At 46.4% G+C, this 22,836-nt stretch overlaps 1 protein-coding gene across 1 annotated transcript in view; it reads right to left on the bottom strand.

Annotated features, from left to right (window-relative positions):
- Positions 1–228: 228 nt before the first annotated feature.
- The window catches only part of PIGW (phosphatidylinositol glycan anchor biosynthesis class W), a 60,156-nt gene continuing 37,548 nt past the window's right edge, over positions 229–22,836 (bottom strand). The window contains exon 3 of the transcript XR_014980031.1: positions 229–1,198. The gene's annotated coding sequence lies outside the window, so the exon portion shown is untranslated. The remainder of the gene's footprint in view (positions 1,199–22,836) is intronic.

The raw sequence follows: 22,836 nt of genomic DNA, 5'->3' as shown, positions 1-22,836 counted from the left end.
AGGTATAAGCAGGAGTGCAAAGGGAACAGAGAATTGGGTCATACAGATAGCAGGAGAGAGTAATTACTATTATCAGAAACAGAACTATTAGCTTTCTAGTCCTATGCAAATCCTAGAACCATCCAGTAAAAACATTTTCAAGGCTCCTATGCATTTCAGTGACCATCAATTTCAACTTCAAAATAGCCAACAGCACATATCTAATAAAAACATTTTCACTAGACTTTTCCAGTGTTTCCTTTATCAGGGCTAGAGTATCAATCAAGGAAAGGGTAAAGTAACATTTGTCAACTGCTCAGAGGAACTTTTCTCTCGTAGAATAAACATTATTCCTAATACAATTATGAAAGCAGTCAGACATATTATTACAAAAATGATCCTGGATCCAGAGGACCAGGAGGACCACACAGGACCATGAGAATTAGGACGAAGAGCTGCAAAGGGCTGCTCCTCCTCAAAAATGGGACGACCAATGGGGTACATTTTCAACAAAAAAGAAAAAGACTCTTGTTGTTCCCACGGTGGAGCTGCATAACTCGCAACTCAGGAATCACGGCCCAGTTTCAAGGGAAAAGTTTCTTCTTTCAGGATAGGGCAATCACCCACCAGGGCAAATGCTCTCAGCGATCCTCTCCAGTGTCTCAGGCAGTGCACCAGTTTTCTTCATTTCAATCTAACAGGCACCAGAGACACAGCACTTGTACCCTGAACTCAAGTCCTTCCCTAACTCATGTATTGCTCTGCTGGCACACTGCTCTTTCGTTGGGGCCATAGATTGCATTCAGTGTGCCCAGGTATCTCTTGACCAACAAAGGTGAAGACTTTACAGCCACTTTGGGACCAGGATTCAGAGGCCTGATGCTAGGATCTCTGAAGCAACCCTTGTTTCAAAGGGGGTTACCTCAAGCAAAAACTTTCTCGCCTTCCTGGTCGGTCTGTGACTCTCGGCTGGGCATCAAAAACTTGATCCACGATTTCTCCTTTCTGATTTGTGACCCCGTCTTTCGCCCAAGACAGTGGCAGGGGTACACACTTCACATCCCAGTGCTTCTGGCCTTCTACCTTCACTGAGGTCCTGTTTGCCAGCAATGCCTGTGCTGGTTACCTTCACTTTGACTTCAAGCTGGACTGGTGCTGACTCCTAAAGCTAGATCTGACGTCCGCATCCCTCTGGCAATGGTTGTAAGGCAGCAAATATCTATTGGTGGACAGAACAAAAGGTCTTTAGACAAGGCACAGAAATAATCTATCAACAGAGAGGTTAGTCTCAGAATACTTCCTAGTCTAGGGACGCCCCATATACTAGCAAGGCACCCAAGAACCACTTTCATCTATGTGAGAGTAAAAAAAAAACAACAGCCTCGACCTATTGGCAAGTATAAAAGGAACTCTTTGGTGAACTGACAAGAGTAATACGTCACCCAATCCCAAGCAGCCAAGGAAGTCTGTGTTCATTTACTAAATTCTGAGGGAAAGAGAAAAACAATACAGACATACTCCAAATCCTTACATCTGTATATTCCTATCTTAATCATCTAAAGACCCTCAAGAAAAAAGGAAATGTTCTACACTTTTACTCATAGACTTTGCATTACTTGTACAGGACTGCAGACACTTTTAAAATGATTTCTCTTATTAAAAGCACCTACATTGTATGCTTAGGACCATGCTCTCATGTTATAGGAGCAACAGGAAAATCTAAAACTGCTAATTTAACAATGATTCCTATTACATAAAGAACTAAAAACTTCAACATAATGGGTACATTTTCTCCAGCAGAACATCTTGTGACAAACAGACTCCTATAAAACAATATTTTCCTCAAAAATGTTTGCTAAGGATCACATGGGCATCTTCTCTGCATTCTATTTCTCACAATCCAAACTATGCAGCATCAGCTCTAGTAAGGACTGTCAATTTATTTACACAGACTAGCTAATAAAAACTAGCAATGCCCTTGCAAAACTGTATGTAGCATGAGAATAACAAACAATAGTGGTGTTATCACCTGAGAATTTTAGAACAAAAACTACCCACAGCTAGTTCCCCTTAAAGATCAAATAAGGAAACCGCAATCTAGACTACTCATCCTTTCATAATTTCATCAGACAGGATGGGCAGTAACATAGAAAATTTATTTATTAATTTTATTAATGCTGATAATGTTTAAAACAGTATTACTGAATAGCCAATTAAATGTCTCATGGCTATTTCACAGACCGTTTAGACAGGCTCAAAAGAAATTTGAGAAAAAGAGAGAGAAAACATAAATTTGCCTATCCTTAATTTGTAGAGGAGCTAGCCTCCTTCCCCCATTTTTGACAGTAGGAAACCTGTAACAGGTTTCATTCTGTCAACACTATCAACCCCAATTTGTAGCAACTGGGCATAAACAAACTCTGAGGTGCTAAATAGCACATTGAGCTAGCCAAAGAACATATTCCTTTAGCAAATGTACAAGTGTAACACGAGGGCACATGAATTCAAACTAAATCCCATTGCTTCCTTAATTCAGCCCTAAAAGCATTAGTGCTATATATATGACAGTCATTGTCTTAATAAGAGCTCACATATACCATTATTATTCAATCTGTTCATATGAGTGCACAAAAACTTGCTTTTGCCAAAAAAAGTAAGCAAAACCTCTTTCTGTCCCTGCCCTGCCATTTCGTCTTTCAAATGTCGAAATGTCAAAGCAAATGTTGCGCTGAGCCCTGCTTCTAAATGTAGAACTCCGACCTTTAACCTATTCGCAGCTGTCCCATCTTGTGTGCAAGGTTTTCATGCAGTTTTACTTTTACCAATTCAAAGTGACCCTGGAGACTGAGAGCTCAACAACCCACTCCATTCCTGTCTACCAGCAATTCAGAGGTAAGCTTAATAACTTCTGCCAGTTTTTTTGTACATATTTATATTTGTAAGCAGTGTACTGAGTGCTTGTCTAGCAGTATAGATGTCAGCTATTCATTCTAAACTTACATATGTGCATTTACTGGAGCCTAAGGCAGTTTAAAGCTGCTCTGATTGGAATAACCTCATTTAAATAGTGAATTTTACTCAATTTCGACTTTGATGTTTGGGGCACTTAAAAATGAATATCCTACAATGTTTTTGCATAATAGTCATCCCCAGAATGTCCTCTACATATCCCAGAGATGTGGCATCAGAAATGTATAATGTATACCCTTATAAAAATTAGTTTTGTACGCCTGGGTAAAGTGACATTTCACATGTAAGTGACCCCCTATTGATATATAGCATGGCTTAAATTCAATTTGGATGCTAGGAGGTCACAGCATCATTATTAGGCATTATAAATATAAAAAAACGAATTTAATGCACCTATTTTAAATAACATTTTTTATATAATCAAAATATATATATTTTTTTAATAAATCTAATCATTTTGATGAGTCCACATATGAAAAGCAAGCTGCATCCCTTTGCCTATCATATTTAAACGCATTCATTCACAGCCCTAAGAACAGAAACCGAACTTGAAAGTCTGCGCCACTTTTAAATAAAGGACAGTCATTATTATTTAACATCAAAAACCACTCTTATATTTATTTAAAAAGGCATTAAGAAAATAAATCCCTACTGTCAATCTGTCCTCTGTTTATCAAAAATAATGAAACTATATTTCTAACTTTTAAAACAGCAGTCTGAAATGCAGGATTTTACACCGTGCTGGCACTGACTTAAGGGGTAGTGACTTTAGCTGTTTTCTGTGGCCGGAGTCAGAAATACCCACGTGCTGACACAGCTGCTTGACACGTAAAGGCGTCGAATTCACACGCCTTTCAAGTCAGCCTTTCGAGCCAGCACAAATCTGTCGTTCTGTAATGTGTATTTTGGTTCAGCAACAACCAATTCACTCAGATAATGTGAATGCCTTTTAATACCTAATACAGAAGGATAAATACTGTGACATTTTGTATCTTAATTTTATCCATTGCAAAACACACAATTTCGTTTTTTGAAGCTTTTTTATTCCTATTAAATGTGGATTCTAATTTTATCTTTAACATTGTGGCAATTTGCACACATGTATAGTGCTGTCGTGGCGCTCACTTGGTCCTCTCCTCGGGATGACGCTGACGTTATAGAGGGTTCCCCCTCCCATCCGTCCCCAGCCCGGATTGCGTAAATGACCCTCGGGCTCGGGAGACAGGTGGGCAAGGGACGGGAAGAGGCAGCAGGGATGGATACCTGAAAGAAGACAAGGAGAGAATATTTAGATGCCACTCCTTTTCTCCCAGAGGCGCTAGATCTCCCCACCGGTGTCCCTTGTGTACCTGCCTGGTTGTTACTCTCCCCTGGTTGGGCGTAGCTGGATTCAGAGCTCTGGTCGAGTGCTTGGTCTCGAGGGACGGGGAGTGTCTCCGCCCTCGTGCCGGCGCTCAGGCCGTGAGGGCCAAGAAGGTGTTGTTGGAGTCCCTTCGTAGGCGCTTCTACTCAAGACCCGGGAATCCGAGGGGTCGAGGAACGCCTATAGGGAGTATGCCTGGCAAGGAAAATAGTGCGGGTAAAACAGTGCGGGTAGGAGCCCCCTCTAACCACTGGCGGCGCTGCCACTCAAGACCCAGGAATCCTTGGGGTCGAGGAGCGCCGTGGTAGCGGTCCGGAGGGGTGCTTCCTGTTGAGGGTTGAGACAACAAACACTCCTGCCGGTGAACGGAGGGCACTTGTTACCCCTCCGTATGTTGCGGAGTAAACCGGAGCGGGTTCCGGAACCTCCGAGGTCCGATTGGACACGGGACAAGGACAAAGCTCTCGCCTAGGCTGACGAGGTGCGCCCGCGGAGAGGAGGGCGTTTTCCGGAGGTGGAGAGCGTAGGATTAGGAACGCAAGCTGTTCTATGCTTCGGGAAGCGCGGGTCTGTGATTCTGGCGAGCCGGGTCGTCCGTTGAACAGAGCGCGCGGCAGAGGTCTTGGAAGCGGGTCAGGGGCCGTTGGTCTGCATCGGGTTTCTGAAGCGAATCATTGGCGCCGCCTCCCTGCGTAGTTCCGGCTTTAAACCTGCCGCGCTCACGATCACGTGGGGTTACTCGGAACCGCTACGTTTGACGGGAGTTGTAGTTCCCGCGAGCTTCTCCCTCGGCTCGCGGTCCACTCCATCCTGTCCACGCGATCATGACAAGTGTCTTACTCTGTCAATTTAATGATAGCGTGCAGCTATTTAGCATATATTATATAATTCATTGCTGGATTCTTTTAAAATATATTTTATTTTAATGATGTTTTGCATAACAGAATGATGACAAAAAAAAACATTGAGCTCATTCCAGACATTTTCAAAACGGTGTCATATACTCAGAACACATAATACAGGGAGCTTAAGGCGAGCCATTCTTGCACCAAGAGCGCAATTGCTACTTACTCGCACAAGTACCACTAATTACAAACCACAGACATTTAAACACACATTTAACCCACAGATCAATACTTAGGACAGAAACAAAAGACAGCCCACAGACTGTACTTAAACCAAACCATTTGTAAATACTAGTTGTAAGTCATATTCACTAGATTTGGCTGGCAGAACACCAGGAAAAAACGATCTGCATATCACCACTTATGAATGTTACTAAGTGCACAGACCAGGATCCTTTCTACGTACATATTTAGTTCCTCGGGGTACTAGTCACCAAGGAAGAAATACGTTTCTATACCTAAACCTAGTTAAGTATCCCCTCTAGGGGAGCCGGCTAATTCAATACAAGTTCCAAGGGTACCTACACAAATGCAACACATTCTACGATGTGTGCTAAGAACAGGCATGCCAAAAATATTGCAGCATATACAATATTATACACAAAGTAGCACTTAACTCAAAGTGTGCCGTTCAAGTTTACAAAAGTTTCTCATTACCTGCCTACATAAACTGCAGTTTACATATTTCCAAATTCCAAATATTGGCCAATTTCCATACAAATCCAAGAAGCGTCGTAACAAACGACCTTACCAAGCACAAGTTTCCAGATTCTAACTGCCAAGTTCTGAGTGACCAAACGGTCATTTTAGAATACTCACGCCAAAAATGTTCTCAGTCAGGAGTGGTAAGCAGTTGGAGGAGTCCAATCAGGAAGACCAGAAATATACTGGGCTGCAGAGACAGAATCTCAGTTTTAGGGTACCTTTTTACTAGAGTCCTGTTCTGTCCTGTTCTGTCCTCCTCAGTAGATTCCTGTCTCCCATCAGGATCACTCCCTTGGATAGCCATTTCTCTCATGAGCCTCACAGAGGGCACCAATTGTAGAAATTAAAACCTTCTCTGGGGCTTCACTGATACACCTGGTCCTTTTAAACCAACAAAGAAGAGATTGGCACAGAAGCTGTAATATAAAAGACATCTTTTTATTTAACCTCTAAAGAGGGAAAAAATGTGTCACACAGCATTCTCAAATCACTGTATGAGACATTTTCTAAGGAGTACAGAGAACAGGGGCATTATATACCCACACAGGGGCTGAAAAAAGGCAGTACAAGTACACATGAGAAAAGTTATACACATAGATGGTCATACAGAAACTGCACAGTCAACAAGTAGGAGGAGTAATAAGTTGCTGACATCAGTTAGAACAGCCTGACAGTTCTATACTAGGAACAGGTGCACTCTACTAGCTAAGCACATCTGAGCATGTGCAAGACTCTGGGAGAGGGAAACAGCAAATGTCCAGCACATAGCTAACTAAAATGGCTGCCAAGACAAAATGACTTTCAGCTCATGCTTAGAGATTAATGCAATCTTCAACACTATGGCTTTCAGTTTGGGAGTTCCTCAAGCTTATCCTCAGGCTCCCTTCATGCCATTTTTTCCGGCGACTCTGTCTTGGCATCTGCCGGCGCCGAGGACATCGACGCTGCTTCCTTCTTCACCGGCGCCGACTCTGCCTCATTGACGCCGGCTGTTCCTTTGGATCCGCGCTCGACGCCGGCTCCGGCGCCGTCAGATTTGGTTACAGCGCCGCCGACTCCTGCTGTGAGGATCAGATCTAGGAGGGAGGCCCAAAGGGTACTGGAGGAACAGATGTACCAGATGGAAGAAGTGGAAGAAGGTGAGCTGATGGAGTCGGACGATCTCTTTGAAGAATTGAAGGAGGCTAGTGGCCTGGACTTGTCACCTGAATGGGAGAATACTCCTCCTGCTGATGCTCCTTCAAAGGATGTGGCTCCCGACCACCCTTATCATCTGCAGAGTTTAAACCAAACATCCTTACAGAGGTTCTACTCTCCCTCCTCTGTATCGGAGCCTTTGCTCCCTTTTAATGACGCCATTATTGAGCCGGTAATAAAGGTATGGCGTAAGCCCTTCTCTGCTCCTGCGGTTTCTAAGGTTGTTGCAAGGAGGTATAGGGCGGCTCCAGGGGACCCAGACTTTTTAACATCCCATCCTTCTCCGGAGAGTCTGGTGGTTCTGGCTGCCTGTTCCAAAAGATCTACCGGTGCTTTTTTCCAAGTCCCGAGTGACAGGGATGCAAAGAAGTTAGACAAGTCAGCTAAGAAAGCCTTCTCTTCTGCTAGTATGGCTTTAACATCAACGAATGCCACCTGTCTTTTGGGCCGATATATCCATGCTCTTACGGATTCAGCAAAACAACTGGCCTGTAAAACTGTCAGAGGAAGCTAGACTAAACTTTAATGAGGTACTGTCGGACACCCAGGCGGCTGCACGTCAGGTAATCCAAAGTGGCTTGGATACAGCTGATTCTGTCGCAAGGATAATGGGCTCTTCTGTTGCCACAAGGAGGAGTGCGTGGCTCAAATCATCCGAGTTCTCCCCTGATGTGCAGACAACGCTCCTGGACTTGCCTTTTGATGGCTCTGGACTTTTTGGCAAGAAAGCGGATGCTGCGCTCGAAAGATTTAAGGAGAATAAGGCCACGGCCAAATCTTTGGGCCTGCAAACCCAGCCTAGAGGTTCGTTCAGGAGGTACAGGGGCTTTGGAAGGTCATCCTTTCGTACATACAGACAGACCCAGCAGCAGCAACAGCAGCAGAACACTCTGTATAAGAGCTACAGAGGCAGAGTCAGAGGTCGTACTCGAGGTCGACAGCTCTCCTCCTCCTCCTCTTCCTCTTCCTCAGCCCCTCCCACCACTGCAAAGCAGCCCTAGATCCACCATTATGGATCATGCTGGTCCTGTGGGGGGCCGGCTTACCCATTTTCTACAAGATTGGGAATCGGTTACTACAGACCTTTGGGTTCTAGATCTTGTAGAAAATGGGTACGCCCTTCCCTTTCGGGAATTCCCTCCAAATTACCCTCCTTGCCAAGGTGTTTGTTCGGAGGACCACCTTCTTCTCCTGCAGGAGGAAGTCCTGACATTACTAGAAAAAGGTGCGATCGAGGTGGTTCCAAAGCGGGAAAGGGGTCAGGGATGCTACTCCCGGTATTTCCTGATTCCAAAAAAGGACGGCAGATTGCGTCCGATCCTGGACCTCAGGATCTTTTTTTTTTTTTTTTTTTTTTTTTTGGGAAAACCTTTATTGATATTTCAATCAATTACTCTTATGGGCCTACAACCCCCGGGGCCGGCCGCTAAACAATCAGAATAACAGAAAGCAATTATACCACAGTCAGCACCTCGGGGAACAGGATCTCGACGCTAACATACTCTCAGTCTCTGAACGGCCCAAGTAAGGGACCAGGATAATAAAGGTTTACATTTTATAATAGAGGAGGATGGAAGGATCAGGTGCCAAACAGTTTCCCAGCAGCGAAAAATGGCAGGCAGAACGATGAACGTAAACAATAAACAGCAGTCTATCTAAGAAATGGCGCTGAAACAGGAAGTTCAGGATGTGGAGGAATATCACGGCAACTTGCGCCTGCAACCCCCTGCCCTAAGACCCAGGAAACACCACGGAAATTATGGCACACAGGAAACAGCATCGATTATCAACTAAGGAGGTCTACCATGCTGATCCTAGAAAAAGACAAAGAAGAATAAAAGAAGAAAAGGAGGCCATGGAAAAAAGGGTTAAAGACTAAAGAATCCCCTCCCCCAACCCCCCACCCTGCACCTCTGCAGATGAGTACGCCCCCCCCCCCCCAGCAGTGTGCCTGTCGCCCCGGAGTCAGACCCGAAATATAGAAGAAACAGAGAAAAAAGGAATAGGAAAAGAACCCCCACCGAACGGGGGGTAGAGAGAGTATTAATAAACTGGAGGAGGGCCTGCAAAACATGCCCCCGGCTTCTCCCTCCCGCACCATATATTTCCCCGCAAAGCATACAATAATCAACACAGGATCAACCCTGTCAAAGGAGTAAGGAGCATTACGCACTTAGTACACTAACAGTTCTGCCGTGAGAGCACGCAACCCCCGAGCTCGCCCGCCTAGTAGATGACCACGTCTGAAGGATCCTCCTTATCCTTGGCCACTCTTTGCAAATCTGCCCATGCATACCCAGCGACCCAGTGCCAAGTCCAATGTTACAAGGAAGAGGAGCGTCCAATAAAGGTCAGGAAGCGACACACACAGGTAGGGTAGAAGGCTCTGAAGATCGACACAGTCAGCTCTATGGAGGGTCGTCTTTCCCAGTGCTGCCCCAGGATTTACACTGCACACCAGGTCCATGAAGGCGGAATCAGCCAGAGCAGGCGACCGTTGCTTGGATATTGCCTGAGTCGCCGGAAGCCGCGCACGGGACAAGGCCACCACCCCCCACTCAGGTCCAAAACCTCCGGAACTGTCCAGGTCCACAGCCAGCTGAGCGCACGTTAGCATACTGTCCGGAGTGTCCAGTTGTGCACTATTCACAGGGGCGGCCACGACACTGTCCTCCCGTGTGCAGTGTAGGAAGTCCCAGCGTACCTGGGGACAGGCGGGCCGCAACTGTTCCGACGCTGTTGTCACTCCATCGAGCTTACTCCCCAACATCCAGGCGCCGTGGATCAAGGTGGAATGAAGGGCACCGAGAGCCTCGAAAAGGTCACCGTACCCCAGTACAGCTCCAGGCGCTCGCTCCGCTACGCTCCTCAGAGTCGCACCCTCCCAAGCTTGCTGCGACCCAGTGCACAGGATGGTGGACCTCGTCCTTCCAAAATGGCCGCTGGGTAGGTTCAACCCAGTTTGGGACCGGGACTCAGGCACGAGCGCCTCGGGTTCCATGTCACTGGAAACAGGGTTCCGGGGGCAGGCAAATAATGTGTCCGGTGTGTGGTCACGGGCCACTGTCAGCCCCACCACGGACCAGCGCCCGCAAAAATCCGGGAGCAGCCCGCAGGAATCGGGGCGAGTTACGGGCGGCGTCCGGGCAGCTCACCAGCGAAGGCTGAGGCAATCACCGGAGAGTCTTGGAGTTGCCACCTCGGGCATGCACTCGTTCCGCCACGCTTAGTGATAGGAGCGACCACGGCGAAATGTAGGCCGATATTCGCACCGCTTCGGTAGTCCGACTCCACCCAGTCACCAATGGCCGCTGTTGTTGAACTGCCGCCCGGCCATGGTGTCCACTCGAGGTCCCGGTTCCAGAGTTGCACAGGCCGCAAACTTCAGACGGACATTTCTCCGGCGGTACCGCTGCCAGAAACTTCGGGGTCACACTATCGGTTGCCGCTCTCGTTCACCAACACGGGCAGCCAGCGCAGGCTAAGGATCTCATGCAGGATATCTGTGCGGGGTGCGGAGGTTCTCGGAGCCGGGAGCCTACGCTGCCGTCCCGGTCGCCATCTTGGCTCCACCTGGACCTCAGGATCTTGAATCTTTTTCTGAAGCAAGAGAAGTTCAAGATGCTCACCCTTGCGCAGGTTCTTCAAGCGCTGCATCAGGAGGACTGGATGGTGTCAATCGACTTGCAGGATGCGTATTTCCACATCCCCATCCTGAAGTCGCACAGGAAGTATCTCCGGTTTATGGTAGGGTCGCAACATTATCAGTTTGCGGTCCTTCCTTTTGGTCTTACTACTGCACCTCGAGTCTTCACCAAGGTGATGGCAGCCCATCTCAGAAGGTCGGGGATTTCAGTTTTCCCCTATTTGGATGACTGGCTGATCAAAGCAGAGTCTCCAGAGAGGGTGCTTCTTCATCTGCAGGATACAACTCAGCTGTTGTTCAAATAGATTTTTCGATAAACGTACCCAAATCTCACCTGGTGCCCTCTTAGCGCAACCTGTTCATAGGGGCGGTACTGAACACTAAAGTGTGTCGAGCATTCCCACCTCCTCAAAGGATTCTCGACATACAGGAAATAATTCCCTTATATTACAATGGAGCGGTTGTCCCAGTCCTGAAGGTCCTTCGTCTGCTCGGTCTGTTCGCCTCCTGCATTCTGTTGGTCAACCATGCACGCTGGCACATGAGGGCACTCCAGTGGTGCCTCCGCAGGCAGTGGTATCAGCACAAGGGAGATCTCAGGGAGTCTGTGAGGATCTCCAGAGAAGCTGCAGCGGATCTGTCTTGGTGGAGTGTGGAGGGCAATCTGTCTCAAGGAAAGCCCTTTCATCTACCTCCATCGGTGGCCACAGTGATAACGGATGCATCCACTCTAGGGTGGGGTGCGCATCTGGGGGATCTGGAGATCAAGGGTCTTTGGTCTCCGGAGGAAAAGTTGCTTCACATCAACCTTCTGGAATTGCGGGCGATACGTTTGGCGCTCAAGGCCTTCCTCCCTTCCCTTCGCGGTCAGTCGGTTCAGGTCCTGACGGACAACACTACCGCGATGTGGTATGTCAACAAGCAGGGAGGAGTAGGGTCGCATTGTCTCTGCAGAGAGGCTCTGCGTCTCTGGTCCTGGGCTCAGGATCATCAGATTTGTCTGATGGCAAATCATCTGGCCGGAGTTCTGAACGTGCGTGCAGACAGTCTCAGCCGGCAGTTCTTCGCCGACCACGAGTGGAGGCTCCATCCGGAGGTGGTTCGTCACGTCTTCCGGACGTGGGGAACTCCTCGGGTGGACTTGTTTGCCACTCACAAGAACGCTCACTGCCCGTCATTCTGCAGTCTCCTGTATCCGATGCAGGGAGCATTGGGGGACGCGTTTCAGTTGAGTTGGGGCACTCAACTCCTTTACGCGTTTCCTCCCATACCCTTGATTCCTCGAGTTCTGAGGAAGATTCGCCAAGACCGGGCCCAAGTCATATTGATCGCCCCGGATTGGTCAAGAAGGGTGTGGTATTCAGATCTTCTCCACCTCTCCTTGTGCCCTCCGCTCCGTCTCCCTCTCAGGGCAGACCTCCTTTCGCAGTCGGAGGGGCAGGTTCTACACCCCCACCTCCAGAGCTTACACCTTCATGCCTGGAGATTGAACAGGGCAACCTGAATTCTTTTTCCCTCCCGCCAGATGTGGTAGATGTCATTTTGTCTGCCAGACGTCATTCCACCAAATCTATCTATTCCTATAGGTGGTCTAAATTTGTTCTTTGGTGCGGAGAGAAATCTATTGACCCTTTGAGGGCTCGTTTATCTGACATTCTTCAGTTTGCTCTTTCTCTTGCTCAGCAAGGTTTTGCTGTAGCCACTGTGAAGGGATAACTTTTGGCCTTGTCGGCTTTCCTTTGCTTGCCGGATCAGCCGTCATTGTTCAAATCACCTATTATTTTACGATTTCTGAAGGGCCTTACAAACAAGTTTCCTCCTACTCCTTTTATTGTGCCTCAATGGGACTTAAATCTTGTCTTAACTTACCTGATGGGTTCTCCCTTCGAGCCCTTACACAAGTTTCCCTTGAGACTGTTGTCTTTCAAGACGGTCTTCCTCATTGCGATCACCTCGGCAAGAAGGTTAAGTGAGTTTCAAGCTCTGAGTTCAAAACCCCCGTTCTTGACCATTCATGCTGAAAGAATGGTACTCAGGACCAGGGCTGCTTTTCTGCCTAAGGTGGTAACTCCTTTCCATCTGGGGCAGTCCATTACCCTCCCTACCTTCTATCCTCCCCCTCCCCCTTCCAAGGAGGAGGAGCGGCTTCACCGCTTGGACCCTAAGAGGGCGGTGAGCTTCTGCCTTGATAGGACTAAAGACTTTCGAGTGGACGACCAGCTCTTTGTGGGCTTTGTTGGCTGCAGGAAAGGCAGAGCGGTGCACAAGCGCACCCTTTCCAGATGGATTGTCTTGTGCATCAAGATATGTTACTCTTTGGCCGGTAAGGAATCTCCAGAGGGTTTAAGGGCTCATTCTACTAGGGCAAAGTCTTCTACGTCTGCCTTGTCTAGAGGTGTTCCTGTGGAGGATATTTGTAGAGCGGCAACTTGGGCCTCCCTCCACACTTTCGCGAAGCATTACTGCTTGGACTCCGAGGTGAGGAGGGACGGACACTTTGCTCGTTCCGTCCTTCAGGACTTTCTGGTATAGAAGGGTGGACACTCTCCTCCGGGAGTGGGACTGCTGTGGGAATCTTTTCACAAGGTGAGGAATCCACCGGCAGATGTATCCATCAGAAGAACAAGTTACTTACCTTCGGTAATGCTTTTTCTGGTGGATACAGTATCTGCCTGTGGATTCCTCACTGACCCACCCGCCTCCCCGTTGTCCACCCTTGTATACCTACAATTATAATGATGGTGTTTCTAAATTTTATTTGTTACTGTTAAAGGCAGTGTGTTATTTCTCTTGCCTTCCTATTTATTCTCCACACTGTGTGTGTTGATTTGTATATTATGTACTGTGTATACTGTGTATATATTGCTGTCAGTCCGTCCGTGTGCCTCGAAGGCACGGAAAAAAAGAGCAGAACTGGCGTCATCACGCCGACGAGGACTTCTTATGGATCCGGTGACATCAGCGGAGTCGCGAGCGGAGCCGTGTCTCTGTGACGTCGTCTTCGACCTCATCGGCGTGGACTGCTACAAATGTTTCCGAATGTTGCTGGCGCAGGGGATATTCACAAGGTGAGGAATCCACAGGCAGTGCAATAAAAGCCGTCTTTTTAGTGGGAACACAAAGTAGGTCCAATCAAATCTTGTACTCGGGGAAACCACCATGTGGCTGGAGCCTTGGTCCCTCTTTAAGAAAAATGTGAAAAGCTTTTTTTTTGAGATCGCATAATGTCAGGCGACAGTTGAACTGTCAAGCCATATCTAAAAATATCTAAAAATCTATGTAGATCATGGGCATTCCATACTGCTGTCAAACACAAAATTGCACTCTGAAGTCTAGAGTAATGATGAAAAAGGAAGGTGCTGGGACTGCAATGCATTCCTCCGGGCTGCCCTTCTACCATCTGTACTGCTTTCAGAGAAAAACAAACAAAGTAAATGATCTAGTTATCTATGACACTGTAACAGCATTATCATTTTTGTGCCCATGAAAGTTCAAGCTAAGACAGCCATACTGCTGCTGACTACGGCAGCTGGATAAATAAAATAATCACAGCTCCATGTTATGTTATAGGAAACTGATTTCTAAAGCGCCCGGCTGTCTTCAAAGGGGCTTACCTGCACTAGTCACAGGAGAGGCACCGCAAAGACGGGTCAGGAAGATCATCAGCCTAACTGTAGAACAGCCAGGTTTTCAGCTGTTTGAGGAGTTGTAGATGGTCATGGATCTTCCTATGGCTGGGTGGCATGAAATTCCATAGGATCAGAGCTAAGTCACTAAAGGAGCAGGGGGTGCGGGCTAAGTTTAAAGCTGCGAAGTGCTCTGGAGGTCATATAGCATTGCATCAGAGAAGCGAAGCTAGGTGCTCCTTGCTTATATATAGAATTTTGTGTGTGATGCATAGGACCTTGAACTTAGTGCGTGTGCCAAAGGTAGCCAGTGGTGCTTGACTAGAAAATGGGAAGCGGAGCTGAATTTAGGGAGCGAAAAGAGAAGTCTAGCGGAGTCATTTTGTACAACCTGCAGCCTGTTCAGGACAGATTGTTTTGAGCCCAGATACAGGATGTTGCAGTAGTTAACATGAGATGACCAAGGATTGTATGATCAGTTGTGGTGTACTTGCTTGGAAAAGACTCCTAGAATGGGTTTAAGGTTCCTAAGGATGCCAAAACAATGACCAGCTAGCGTCTTGACTTGGGTTTCGAAGGACAGATAATTATCCATCCAGATTTGTAACCACTGATTTAGGTTCTGGGAGGTGGACCTAGTATTTCCAACCGCCATTGATCACTCCAAAGCTAGGTGTGCCTGCCCAACAGGAAGATCTCTGTTGTTTTGGCATTAAGTTATAAGCAATTTTTGTTCATCCATCCCGCAACCGCTGTTAGTCAGTTTTTGAAGTTGACGCAACTGTTGGTAGACTGCTAACAGAGAAATGAACAGCTGAATGTCGTCCGCATACGACACAAGGAAGATTCCAAAGGACTTCACTATCTCAGCCAGGGGTCGAACGTAAATATTGAAAAGGGTAGGACTGGGTGCCAATCTCTGTGGGACATCATGTATCGGCGCTCTTTGGGATGAAGCAAAAGGGGGATACAACTTGAAAGTTGCGACTACACTTTAGCTCTTTGTCCTGTGCCGTTGTGTTTCTCTGCGGCCTTAGCGCCCGGACAGTTCTGCTGGAGGTAGCTGTGCGCTCAATAAATGTTCCAAATAAATAAATAAATAACTGCTTTATAAAAAAAACGCTTTGCCATGTGCTCCCAACTCAGTTAGTGTTACGGTTCCCGATGGTGCTGCCGGGGGTGCCGAGAGTAACGCTTCCATATGCGTGAATCGGGCTACCCTTTGCTCTTACCTGCATCATGGAGAGAGGCTCTGTGGGTTGTGGTGCCGTTTTCAGGAGAACAACTACTGCGTGCTTCCGCGTTCACACAGGAGGAATGTGCGTGATGACGTTAAACCGGAAACACTCAAAAGAGGCTTCCGGGTTGAAATCGAAGCAGATTATTTTGCTTCAGGATCGTAGGTACACACTGTGAAAGAACAGCGTCTTCTGGTGCGGTAGGGTGGCGGTATGTAAATGCTGATGGAATATCTTAATTCAATCTACAAAGTTACCTTGGGCAGAACTTCATTTTGAGTACCAGAACTTGATTTGGGCATTTATTCAATGGAAATTCTTGCTGCCTTTACGCACAAAAATTCACGGAGTGTCTTTTATTTTTTTATAAATCTTTTTATTAACTTTGCTCACAGTCATCAACATAATATAGCCATCATTACAATGCATAGCGACTAATACCTGTGCATGGTATCCATCCAAATCCACAAAATAAACCAAGGACTTACACATCATGTACCTCCTTCCACCCCCCTCCGAGCACCCCGAAACCTCTTCCAGGGACCCCACACCCGTTGCCACTTTTTTCCGCAGCCCCTGGCCTTATATATGGTCTCTTCCGCCCTCTGACACCAATCCAAGTCCCGCAGCCACTGATCCCACTGTGGCGGCTCCCGCGCTCCCCAACAACTGGCGATGTTACGTTTTGCCACTCCGGCCGCCAACGCAAGCCAGATTTCGTGAGATCTGGACCAGTCTGTGGGACCTTTAATCATAAGAAGAAGCCATTTGGGCTCCACCGGGACCTGCGAACCCACCACGATCGACATTGTCCGAGCAACCTTTGTCCAAAAGGGTACTATGTTCGGGCATTCCCAGAGGATATGATAGAACGACCCCTCCTCCTGGCAACCCCGCACGCATAATGGGGACAAGATCTTACCCCAGGCGAAGAGGACGGAGTGTCTATTGACAAACTTTATTGTTTCATTGTTGGCAATTGACTTTGGAGAAAAAACGTCTATTCTTTGCTACTAATTTGAATTGATTGACCGGATAAGAATCATTATTGGTCATTGTACATACAAGAGCGCAATCTAAGGATTCCTTTACAATCGCAGCTCTTGGTTTATAATTGTTTATTGCTGTTTCCTAACAGGGGGTCATGAGGTCTTACTAGGATTCATCCTCTGTGACGCTTGGTATCATTATTATGTTGGTGGGTATTGTGTGTGTACTTCCTTGATGGTGTTACAGGCTCAGGTGCATGTGTCTATGTCAAACGTGCTCAGGTATTCACTGGCTGGTTCTTTATTTCAGCAACCTTTTCATCACCATGGCTAGACAGGGATAGAACAATTCCTTCTATGCTCTTGTACAGGACTGTGTTGTTTTTCTGTTACAGGTAATAAGAGAGAGAGAAGTTCTATATACCTTACGTTGGTGATCATTATCCAGTGTTCAAGGTGTTGTTTCTCGTTTCAGGTCTCCCTCCCTGCTGTCCCCATCCTTTCCTTCCCTCACTTGATCACCTTAATATCCTGAGCAATTATAGCATTCAGAATTGAGGCTATCAAGGGGTGGACCCACTTGAGCCACGAATTGATCCCGAGGATTCAACAGGAGAGACCCGATAGATGACAGAATAATCTGCCCAAGTAACTATCATTCTCTTGGTCGATTCGGGGATAAATATGGCCACCTTAGGAGACGTGTTAGCAACCTTAGCTATTGTACAACAGGAAGTAACAGTTTCTAGAGCTGAAACAGCAGCCTTTCAGGATCAGTTTAATAGGTTGATGCTTCCATTACCCAACCAAGCGGGGGAGGGTTAAGGCCCAAAAGGAGGGGTACAGGCGATCTCCCCTATATCTGTGGAGATTCCGACGCCCATTCCATTAGCCCCCCCAGAACGTTATTATGGAGACGTTAATAAGGTGCAGGTCTTTTTGACACAAGTATTGTTACACTTTAATTGCCGTCCCAAAGCCTTCCCTACTAATCAGGCCAGGGCTGCGTTCATGATATTATACTTGGCAGGAGACGCAGCCTTATGGGCAGTACCATTGGTAAAGATGGACGACCCGATATTATGTGACTGGGATGAGTTCGGGTCGAATTCAAAAAGGTATTTGACCGAAGAGCCACTACCCTACTAGCTGATGGAGAGTTATTGGAATTAAAACAAGGGTCACAAAACTTAGTGGAGTCCAAACTACGAAACTGCGGAACCGCCAGCACGCCAGTAATTTGCACCTTTCCAAATGGATTAGGTAGACACACACGTGTCTGACCTAGACGTGCTCGGCAACTACCGCTTGTGATTCTATAGACGACATTAGCTATCCACCTGCAAATTTACTGGCGTTATATGTTTCTCTACAGACTCATTAAGATTACACCAATTGCTGGCTCACCTGACAGCCTCCTACCTGCACCTCTACCAAGTTTTAAACATCGCCACTTGTGCCCTACCGGGTTGGAATTATCACCGGTTTAGGGACTACCCTGAGCTTTGGTATTCCCATTCAGCCCTGAAGAGTTGGGTGACTACCTGTTTCCCTGACGAAACACGTGTCGGCTGGGTGCGCTATACAACTTGTATTAAAGAACCCAAGACATCAACAAAGAATACTGTTTAATTTTGTTTCTAACTAACACTTATTCATCATGTTTAAATAATGTATGTGTGCACGGGAGACAGGTACTTAAAAGAGCTATATCAGACGTTACTGAGAAAAAGGCGGGAAACTGACGTGCTCAAGAATAGAAAAAGGGGAACTCTTGGGCAAAACCACATTCCCTTCTATAAGTGAATTAACACCAGCCATTCACAAACGCTTCTTTCTATCTCTTTCCATACTTACCAACACAGGGTGGAAGGAAACAAAGGCCATGATTGATTCTGGGGCTACAGGCCTTTTTATGGATGAAAGTACATCAAAAAGGTTACAGGTTATGCTAGAAAGAAAAGAGAAACCTGAGCAAGTATGTACGGTTGACGTTAGGGACTTGGTATCCGGTCCCATTTGTTTTCATACACAAAGCCTAGAAGTAGTGTGTGATGGTCTTCATAAGAAAGAGATTAGATTCAATGTTATCAAGGCTCCCCAGTACGGGATCATATTGGGGTTGCCTTGGTTAGTTAAACACAACCCTAGTGTGGATTGGGTTTCTAGAACCCTGACCATCGATTCCTCCTAGTGTAAAGAGAATTGTGGAATCACTCTGCCTTTGTCAGTCACTGCCTTAGCCAACAAGTATACCATAGCCACTGCTGCTGAACAAAACGTTACACTTCCTTCTTGTTATCATGAGTTTCAGGATGTCTTTTGTAAGAGCCAGGCAGAAGTGCTGCCACCTCACAGACCGTATGACTGCCAAATCGACCTGGTCCCAGGGGCGAGAATACCATGTGGGCGAATCTATGCTCTCACTGAGCCCGAAAGCCAACACCTCAGGCAATATCTGGATAGATATTTGTTGAATGGATTTATCAAACCTTCCAAATCCCCTGCAGCGTCGCCTTTATTTTTTACGCCCCAAGGCAAACGGCGAACTCAGAACGCTAACTGACTTTCGTGTTCTCAACTCTGTAACGCTAAAAAGAAATCGATACCCACTACCTTTGATCCCTGTTCTTCTCGACCAGGTGAGAGAAGCCAAGATATTTACCTGATTGGACCTCAAGGGGGCATACCACTTAGTCCGCATGAAAGAGGGCGATGAATTGAAGACGGCCTTCCGTACTAGGTATGGTCTCTTCGAGTATAATGTGATGCCCTTTGGGCTCTGTAATGTCCCTGCGGCTTTTCAGTTCTTTATAACCGACGTCCTCAGAGAGTTCCTGGATGTTTTTGCCGTGGTGTATATAGATGACATTTTAATTTTCTCTGCTGATGAACACATTCATCGTCAACATGTCAAGTCTGTGCTTCAAGCATTACGCAACAATGGGTTGTACTGTAAGATCAGCAAATGTGTATTTCATGTACAGGAAGTGGAATTCTTGGGTGTTATATTAACACCCAATGGACAAGAGATGGCAAAAAACAAGGTCCAGGCCGTTAAAGAGTGGGTTTCCCTTTCCTCGGTGCGAGAAGTACAGTGTTTCCTTGGCTTCACCAATTTTTACAGGTGATTCATACATCAGTTCTCCAAAGTAGTGTCTCCCATCACCAAACTCCTGAGAAAAAACACAGCCTTTCAATGGTCGGTTGAAGCCGAACAGGCATTTGAACGTCTCAAAGAAGCATTCACATCCTCTCCCATACTGGCTCATCCTGACCCAAAAAGGCCTTTCATTGTGGAAGCTGACGCCTCTGACGTAGCCTTAGGGGCTATCCTATCTCAAAGGAACCAAACCACCGGTCAAATGCACCCGGTAGCATACATGTGCCACAAACTAAATGAAGCAGAATGCAACTACACAGTTGCTGAAAAAGAGTTGTTGGCGATTAAGAGGGCATTTGAAGTATGGAGGCACTATTTGCTAGGTGCTCAACATATGGTCACAGTGTATTCTGATCACCGCAAACTTCAGTTTATGAGGTCCGCGCGCACGTTAACCCCGAGACAACGGAGATGGATGCTGTTCTTTGAGGAATATAACTTTGTGGTTACCTATCGACCAGGATCATAGAATAAAAAGGTCGATGCACTCTCCAGACAGGATTCAGCACAGATCGAAAAAGAGAAAGGAATACACTCCATTTTGAAACCTGTTCAGGTCATTGGAGTTGTCCAAACCGAAATGTTTCTCCAAAAACATAAAAGAAGCGATCAAAAAACCCTATTGGAAGGAATGGCTAAAAGCACACAACCAATGGAAGGTAATACAAGGACTACCTATGTGTCACAACCAGTTATTAGTCCCTACAAAAGCTAGACAGCAGGAGGTGTCACCATATACCCAGTGCAAGACACAAAGGGGTGGAAAAAACCTTAAACCGAGTGTTAAGGAACTTCTGGTGGCCCTCAGTACACAAAGATGTCCAACAAGCCATTTGCAACTGTACAAGTTGTATCCAAGCCAAGACAGATCATGGAAAACCAGCTGGGTTGTTACGGCCTCTGCCCACTCCTGAAGAACCATGGGAAACCATTTCAGTGGATTTTATTGTTGGTCTACCAAAAGACAAAGGGTTTTCAGCTATTCTAGTAGTAGTTGACAGTCTAACAAAAATGGGACATTTCATAGCCTGTGTAAACGTTCCTACCGCAGGACAACTGGCCCATTTGCTTCTGGTGCATATTGTATGTATACATGGACTACCGAGAACTATAGTCTCCGATAGGGGATCTCAATTCACCGCTCGGTTCTGGACGACCTGGTGCAAGGCATTACATATGGCCTCTGCAAAATCCACCAGTTTCCATCACCAGACTGACGGTCAAACTGAGCGCCTCAACTAAATACTAAAAAAATAACCAAGGTGTTATGTCGAAGAAAGCACCGACTCATGGGTAGGCTTGCTATGGATAGCTGAGATGGCATACAATAGTGCTCAACATCAATCCACCTCTATGGCTCCTTTTTACAGTAACTACGGTTTTCACCCTAGGATAGTCCCCTTCCTAAATCCAGGGTAAACACCAAGATTCCAGATGTCAATCAGAGAGTGACACACACACAGAAGACCATCAAAGACACCAGAAAACACCTTAAGGCGGCCAAGACAAGATATAAGAATTAAGCTGACAAACACCGTAGACCTTGTCCTGACTATAAACCAGGGTCTTTTGTCTGGTTATCCACCAAAAACCTCAGGTTCCGGAAATATAGTATTTTTAATCCTAAGTACATAGGTCCGCATAAAATCAAAGAGTGCATTAATCCGGTTACCATGATGTTAGCCCTGCCAAAAACACTACGCATACACCCAGTGTTCCATGTCTCCTTGCACACGCCTTCATACACCTCCCTTAGGAAAAGGCCTCCTCCTGTATGGGTGAATAACGAACCAGAATAGGAGGTAAAAGTTATCATAGATTCAAGAAAAAGGGGTACAAAGATGTGGTATTTAGTTTCCTGGAAGGGATATGTGGCTGAGGAGAACTCATGGGAACCAGCCTCGGGCATTCATGCTCCTAAGTGTATTGGTAAGTTTCATAGACTGAGCCCATCCAAACCATGTCCATGTCAGCATTCCTCGTCGGAGGGATGTGCTGTTACGGTTCCCAATGCCGTGGGGTGTGCCGAGAGTAACGCTTCCATATGCGTGACTCAGCCTACCCTTCGCTTTTACCTGCATCATGGAGAGAGGCTCTGTGGGTTGTGATGCTGTGTTCAGGAGGAGAACAGCTACTGCGCGCTTTTGCGTTCCAACAGGAGGAACGTGCGTGATGACGTCAACCCGGAAACACTCAAAAGAGGCTTCCGGGTTGAAATCGAAACAGATTTTTTTGCTTCAGGGTCGTAGGTACACGCTGTGAAAGAACAGCGTCTTCTGGTGCGGTAAGGTGGCGGTATGTAAATGCTGATGGGATATCTTAATTCAATCTGCAAAGTTACCTTGGGCAGAACTTCATTCCGAGTACCGGAACTTGATTTGGGCATTTATTCAAATGAAATTCTTGCTGCCTTTACTCACAAAAATTCAAGGAGTGTCATTTGCCAAACTTTATTGTTTCATTGTTGGCAATTGACTTTGGAGAAAAAACGTCTATTCTTTGCTACTAATTTGTATTGATTGACCGGATAATGATCATTATTGGCCATTGTACATACAAGAGCGCAATCTAAGGATTCCTTTACAATCGCAGCTCTTAGTTTATAATTGTTTATTGCTGTTTCCTAACAGGGGGTCATGAGGTCTTACTAGGATTCATCCCCTGTGATGCTTGGTATCATTATTATGTTGGTGGGTATTGTGTGTGTATATCCTTGATGGTGTTACAGGCTCAGGTGCATGTGTCTATATCAAACGTGCTCAGATATTCACTGGCTAGTTCTTTATTTCAGCAACCTTTTCATCACCATGGCTAGACAGGGATAGAACAATTCATTCTGTGCTCTTGTACAAGACTGTGTTGTTTTTCTGTTACAGGTAATAAGAGAGAGAGAAGTTCTATATACCTTATGTTGGTGATCATTATCCAGTGTACAAGGTGTTGTTTCTCTTTTCAGGTCTTCCTCCCTGCTGTCACCATCCTTTCCTTCCCTCACTTGATCACCTTAATCTTCTGAGCTATTATAGCATTCAGAATTGAGGCTATCAAGGGGTGG

The sequence above is a fragment of the Triturus cristatus genome, chromosome 3_2, assembly GCF_964204655.1.
Source record: "Triturus cristatus chromosome 3_2, aTriCri1.1, whole genome shotgun sequence".
Classification (NCBI taxonomy): domain Eukaryota; kingdom Metazoa; phylum Chordata; class Amphibia; order Caudata; family Salamandridae; genus Triturus; species Triturus cristatus.
Note: the sequence above shows the minus strand (reverse complement) of the source record. Positions and strands in the feature narration are given on the sequence as shown.